This window comes from Heterocephalus glaber, unplaced genomic scaffold (genome assembly GCF_053883595.1).
Source record: "Heterocephalus glaber isolate CG9 unplaced genomic scaffold, H.glaber_assembly_v1.0 deba00001610, whole genome shotgun sequence".
Taxonomy (NCBI): domain Eukaryota; kingdom Metazoa; phylum Chordata; class Mammalia; order Rodentia; family Bathyergidae; genus Heterocephalus; species Heterocephalus glaber.
The window spans coordinates 39317050-39324477 of record NW_028258381.1 but is presented as its reverse complement, the minus strand read 5'-3'; positions in this window follow the sequence as shown (position 1 = coordinate 39324477).

The window sequence follows — 7428 nt, the reverse complement described above, 5'->3', positions numbered from 1 at the left end:
TTCTCCTGAGGCCTCTCTCCTTGGCTTGCGGATGCCACCTTCTCCTTGTGTCCTCCTGTGGTTGTCCCTCTGAATGTGTCCACTTCCTCTGAGGACCCCAGTCCTGTGGTATCAGAGTCCACCCCCCTGACCTCCTTTAACATCGTCAACCCTTCAAAGGCCTTGCTCCATTCTGAGATCTTGAGTTAGGATTCACATTTGGGGGATAACACATCATCCCAGAATGCTAGGGCTGCCCTGATGGGTGAAGATTAGCAAGTTGGGTGGAGACACACATGTGACAGGTGCCCTCTCCTGACCACACTTGGGGGTGGGACACGAAAGTCGTCAGGAATAAGAGTATCCAGCACATACTCTACCAAAACTGCTATGCGGATGCAGGTGGGAAATCAGATGGGTAGGCAGGGATACTTCCTGGAGGAGACACCAGCTGGGGTCTGAGGATGGGCACAGTGTAGACAGATGGAGAAGAAACAGCGTTACCATGAGGCCACACCTGAGCAGGGGCTGACACTGTGTCGATTCTCTGTACCTTTCCCAGGCCTTAGCGAACAACAGATGCTTAATAACTGCACAGCTGGCAATCATCCCCTCACTGGCGAAAGGAGCCCTTTCATTCCTCCTGCTGAGTCAAGTTGCTCCTCTACATTTACAATGGATCGCCCACATCCACCCAACAGAAAAGCCTGGAAATGGGAACAGGGCTCAAAGAAAGGATGTTAACATTTCCATGTTAATGCAGAAAACATGATTTACATTCCAGTTGGGCTGCCTGGCGTCTGTCTCACATTTCCCTTTGCTTCCTAGCTGATTGGAATTTACTATTTGGCGGCCCTCTTTCCCTCCAGCCCTTCACCCGGGGGTGACTCTGGGTCTAGTCTGATCTGGATCGATGGAGAAGGAAATGGGGAGGACTCTCTTCAGATGAAAAGGAAACATAGTCTGGGGCTGAGATGGTAGCTGAAGAAGCTGACCTGGTCCCAGGTCTCCAGGCCACACAAGCCAGCACCTTTGGGCTGTGCTTAGCCAAGGCCCAAAATAGAATGGTGTCCACTGGGCCTGCCAGCTGCTCACTCCTATCTGGAAAGTGCCAACCAGATGGTCCCCGGGGGCCCATCTTCACTTCTTCGTTAGATATTTTCCCCCAGATGTGCTGTTCACCACTTTGGGAGCCACATTTCAAGACTCCCAGGGCTTGTGCAAAATCTTGTATACACTGTATTTTTTCTTATATGTACATGCCTATAATGAAGTTTAATTTATAAATTAGGCACAGAAAGAGATTAACAATAGCTAACAATAAAATAAAACCATTACAATAATACACTGTAATAGACATTACCCAAAACTAAGGAATTATCTCTGGAATTATCTACCTAATATTTTCAGACCACAGCTTGCCATGGGAATAAGGAAAAGGGGCACCACCCCATTTTTGAGATAATCTACTGCACTCTGGCACTGGCTGGGCTCAGGGGAAGCAGAAGGAGTGAAATAGATCCAAGCTCTGCTTCCCGTGGAGAGTTCAGTCCTATGGGGGACACAGAACACACAAGCAATCAATAACACACCAGGCAACTGTGGGAGTTGGCCAGGTCCTGCAGAAGGTAAACTAGGTGGCAGAATGGAAGGAGGGGTGGGGACACTTGAGGCAGGGTCTGGAAGGGGTCTGGGAGCTGTCATTCAAGCAGGTGACTGGAGGGAGTCCAAGGAAGGAGAAAATCTCTGTCCCTGCCCTTGGCATGTTCCAGGCACTTGGGTGACTTTTGAATTCATTCACTGGCCCGAGGCAGGTGAATGAAGCAGCAGGAACACAGGTGATTAACAGGCACTCAGCAAATCACAGGAAAGGAGATTGCTGCCTGAGGCTAGGTAAGACAGAGAGGAACAAGGAGAATCTAAACTGAGCTGGTTCCTGAGACTTCGCTTCAGGTACAGAGAGCACGTGTGTGAGGAACCAGGATTATCTGCAGTGAAGACTGTTCCAGGGAAAAACTCAGAGGTGAAGAGAAGCCGGGCATGGCAGCCGACATTCTGGGAGGCTGAGGCAGGAGGATCAAAAGTGAGCTCAGCCTGGGCCCAGGCAGGACCCAAACTCGAGATCCCCCCACCTCAGCCTCCCAAAGTGCTGGGATTGCAGGCATGGACCACCATGCCCCACTGGTCATTTGTATTTATTATAACCGGGCGCCTGGTCAGACCATCTCCAACTGTCCTCTTCTGCTCTGCACCCTCAGCGGCGTCCTTCACAATAAGGTTACCAGGACTAATCACCCTACTTTATAGATAAGCAAACAGGCTCAGACAAGCCTGACTCCCTCACGGTCACACTACTGGTATGGGGGGAGGTTCCCATCCCAACTCAGCTGCCTGGGGTCAGTGGATCCTGGGACCCCACCTCCCAGGACAGTTGCCCCATCTGGGGCAGGGAGGCCTGTGGGGTCTGATTCCTCTCCCCACACCCCCAAGGCTGTGGGACCTGGAGAAACTCCTGGGTCCCCTTCTGTCACCTCTCAGCTTGCAAAAGGCTTGCAACTTGGGAGATGGGACATGGTCACCTGCAGGACTGGGGTTTGGAGAGGCAGCTGTTTACTTTGGTCTTGAATTTTAAAGAGGTTTAAAGTCCAATTGGACCCTCTGCTCCTGGGATGCCTGTAACCATGGCAGCAGCATCTGAGCAACAGTAAATACTTGCGGAAGGAGAGAGAAGGCAGGTAGGAGGGAGGAGCAGTGATGGGGGATAGGACTTTGTCCTGGGCACCTGTGGATGGCTGGCCTTGTCCCTGGATTCCCAGGGGCACTCAGGTGCCTCCAGTGGCAACTCTTCCACTGTGCCGGGCAGATAGAGACCTGCCCTCCCCTCGGCACCATGCTTCTAGATCTCTGGGTGAAGTAGGCCCCCAGGACAGTGTGTCCAGGGTCAGACCCCAGGGCTGGCCTCCTCTTCCCTTATTGTCCATGGGAATCTACACAAGTTTCTTCTTTTCCTTAAGCCTCCGTTTCTTCATCTGTGAAACAGGAATAAAAAACTGGTCCATATTTTCAGGAATGGTGTGTGGCTTTTGGACCATCCTTATAAGGGCTCATTGTAAAGACCCTCAGCTAGGTTCAAAGAGAAAGCTGTCAAGAGTGCTAGGCCAGTCACATGTGGTGGCTACCTGAGGGGCTGAGGTAGGAGGATCATGAGTTCAAGTCCTGCCTAGGCAACTTAGTGAGACCCTGTCTCAAAAAATAAAAATAAAAAAGGGTTGGAGGTGCAGGTCAGTGCAAAGGCCATGGGTTCAATTCCCAGTACTAAATAAAAGCTGCAGGTCACATTCCAGATGGCCCCCAAGACCATACTGTGAGTACAGACTGGACCCAGATTCTAGCTGCTTAGCTCGCCTGGCATTGCAGGCTGTGAGGGTCTGCCCTGACCAGCTGTTGCCAAGCTGAGTGTTTTTGTAGGTGCTGTGATGTGCTTCCCTGCAGACTGCAGATATGCTGAGGCTTAGCCACAATTTGGGTCAGGGCCCTTGGTGTGCCAGGCACAGGGACAGTATCTGCCATACAACTCTCAGCAGAGAAAAGACAGAGACTCAGGCAGAACTCTGTGTCCCCAAGCTACTCAGGAGGGGCTTAGTGCTCTCTGCGGGAGCCTGAAAAAAAACCCTGGGCTTTTCCTGTGGGGCAGGTCCCTGTCACCACGGGTTTCTGGGTTAACTGATCCCTGTGGCACCTTGATTTATAAATAGGCCAGATGCTGCTTTTATTTTTAAATTCCATCGCAAGAGGTACAAAAGATTGCATCCTATTAGTAAGAGAATGAGGGAAGCAGAGCGAGCATGCAGATCTATTAAGAGAAATGGAATTGAGTCTTGGCTGTTATAGATGCCTGGTCCCTCAGTTTCCCCTCCTGTGGGTGGGTGGTCTCTGTAATCTAGCCTTTGCCCACCGCGAGTGAGTCTTGCCAGAGAATTTCCTGGGAGCCACCCCCACACCACCTCTTCCCTGGTGGAAGCCACACGTGTTTATCAATTCCACGTTCCTGTTTGTGGCACAGAAAACCTCTAAAATCGAACAGGAGGTGGGGCTCTAAAGAGAGGTCCCCAAGGCACAGTCAGGCTGGAGGACCCAGGAGGCACTAGGTATCAGCCATTCACAGGATGGTAGACCTTGAACTTGGCCCTTCACACCCAGGCCACACAGGTCTGACAGTGACGCTTTTAGTTACAAAATTAAGCTGAGAGCCCATGAGGAATGGGGACATCCTCCTGGCCTGGGCCACACCAGGACACCTCGTGCTGCCAGAGGCCTTGGCTTCTACCAGGCTGCATGGGAACCTGCTGAGGTGCTGCCCCGGGAAAAGCAAACTCCACGTAGGCAGGAATCTAGCTGGCTTGATCCTAGGGGCCACTCCCCATGGAGAAATCCTTTGAGCAGCTGTCTTTAGTGGTCTCCCTGCCTCATGTGGCTAGCTCAGACCAGGCAAGTGCTCTGGGTGCCTCACATTGCTTGTGGTCAAAGGAAGATCATCAGAGAGCAACTCCTGGTCAGGCCCTTGCCTCCCTCCATGGGGAAGACAACTCAGTCATTCCATGGACCCTGGACAGATGAGTAGATAGAATCAAAAATGGCAGACAGGTGGCACACAGTTGAGCACTTAGCCCCATATAGGAAGCTACAGAGGATTGCTGGGGTAGAGCTCCTGGGAGCCAAGTACTTGCTCCATTAGGTTCCTGGGGCAGGTGGCTGCTGGTGGGCCTCCGCCCTTGGAGGGTGCAGTGGCCCTCCCCTCCCCTCTACCAGCAGGCTGACCTCAGCTCTCCACCCAGCCTACTGTGATCTCATCAAGCTATGACCCCGACTCAGATCTTGACCACAGGCCAAACACACATCTTAACAAAGACTATACATCACTGTCAATTTTCCCAGAAGTAGTGATCCATAGTCACAATAAATGCAAACAGTTTACACCTTCTAAATGAAAGGCATGGTTTTTAAGTGTCCTGTAAGAGTCTACTGTAATTGAAGGCATGGTCAACAGGGTGGCACTATTAGGAGTAAGAAATGGAGTCTTAAGGGAGGTCTTTAGGTGATTGGATCCATGTCCTTAAAAGGGATTGTGGAATGCCACACATCCTTTCTTCCTCTTTATGCTGCAGTTCAAGATGTGACCCTTTACTTCTATGGGTCCTCTTGCTATGATATGCTATTCTCACCAGAGGCTAAACAGATGGGGCCATCAAATCTTGCACCCAAACCTCTAAAACTGTGAGATATACAAACCTTTTCTCTTTACAAACTTAGTTGCCTAATGTAATTTGTTGTAGCAATGCAGAAGTGACTGATACACACATACCAAATAAGGGAAAAGTCAACAGACAGGAAAACATATACCATGCTACTATAAATACTAATCACAAGGAAGCTGGAGTGGTTATATTAATATCAAAGTAAGTTTCAGAATAAATAGTATTACCAGAGATAGAGACAGTGTTTCATAAAGACAAAAGCACCAGTTCATCAAGAGGGCATAGCAATCCTAATTATTATTATTATTATTTTTTGGTACTGAGGATCGAACTCAGGTCCTTGCACTTGCAAGCGGCAAAACCACTGAGCTAAATCCCCGGCCCATAATCCTAATTATTTATGGACCTAGAAACAGAGCTTCAAAATGCTGGAAGCAAACATGGATACACTACGAGGTGACAGCCATGGAATGGAAGAAAATATTGCAACAAGTATAATTGTCAAAGGCTAAGTTTCTAGAACCCAAAGAACTCCTACCAATTGATCAGAAAAAGACAAACAACCTAAGGGCAAAATATGAACAGTCATTTCCTGGAAGAGAAAATGCTGATATCCACAAACATGTGAAAAGATGCCTAATGGCATTAGGGAGTGAGGACCTGCTAATTAAATGTTATTTTTTCTCCACCACATCGGCAAAAATTACAAATCTGAATGTATCAAGCACCGGTGAGGCTATGGAGGAGTAAGGGCTCAGTTTTGCCTGTAGAAATGGAAGCAAGTACAGCCTCTCTGACACTGTTTGCTAAGACTTTGTTGGGCCCATTTGCTGGGGTTGCCCATGACAAAGTACCACAGGATGGGTGGCTCCAACAAGGACATTTACCATCTCATAGTTGTGGAAGCCGAAGTCCAAAATCAGGTGTTTGGAGGGCTCACTCTTGGCTTCTGGAGCCTCCAGTGTCCATGGCCTGTAGATTGCTTTCTCCCCGAGTCTTCACATCATCTTCTCCTCTGTGCTTGTCTAATTCTGCACCCAAACTTCCCCTTTTGTGAGTCCCTACATCAGATTCGATTAGGGGTCACCTTAATGACCTCATTTTAATTTGATCATCTGCAAAGACCCTGTCTTAGTCCTTTCCTGTGGCTGTAACAGAATCCTTGAAACTGGATAGTTTATAAGGAAAGAAGTCTATTTTGGTTCCCGGTTCTGGCGGCTGGGGAATCCAGGAGCACGACACTGGCACCTGGGGAGGGCCTGGTGGTATGTCGAGTCCTGACAGAGAAGCAGGTGGGCCAGCAAGTGTGCAAAGAGGAGCTCACGGCTATAATCCTGCCACTCTCAGGAGAACTAACCGGCTCCCTCGAGAGCATCTTTAATCCATTCTCCAGGGAGGAGCCCTGAGGATCTAGACCTCTCCCATTAGGCTCCACCTCCCAACACTGCTGCTCTGGAAACTAAAAGTTCCAACACTTAAACTTTGGGAGGACACATTCAAACCATAGCTGACCCTCTTTCCAAATAAGGTCATATTCACAGGTCCTGGCATTTAGGGTTTCGGCATCTTTGTGCAAGACACGATTCAACTCATAACACCTGGTAAATGTGAGACACTCACACTTTCCAGCCCAGCCACTGCACCCCTAGTTAGGCACGGGCCACAGAGAAAAGTCTTGTACTTTGCAGACATGCTATTCAACAGTTCACCAGAAGGTGGACAGACAGATAAACATGGTACACGTATCAAAAAAAGACTACATAGCAGGGGAAACTAAAGAACTATAGCTACACACATCAGCCTGGAGAAATGTTGAAAACGTAAAATTGAGTAAGAATAGGTCAAGTCACCAAAAAAACTCATATAGTTTGGTTATGCAGTGAAGAGCTGAGTGGCCAGTTCTCTCACCTTCCCGTCTTGGTTCAAATGTCACCTTCTCAGTGAGCCTCTTCTGTCACCCCACATTAAACTGTGAACCCCCACCCCAGACCTCCACACCTATTCCTTCTTTCCACAGCATTTATCAACTTCTGATAAGTTATATAATGTGCTTACTCATCTCTCTAGCAGGTATTGTTAATCTCTTCCTTCCAAAGTGATAGATCATCAAGGATGGACTCTTTTTCTCTTTTGTTCATTGACGTCAACCAAGCACCCAGAGCAGTACCTAGCAGCAAGTAGACACTGAATAAAT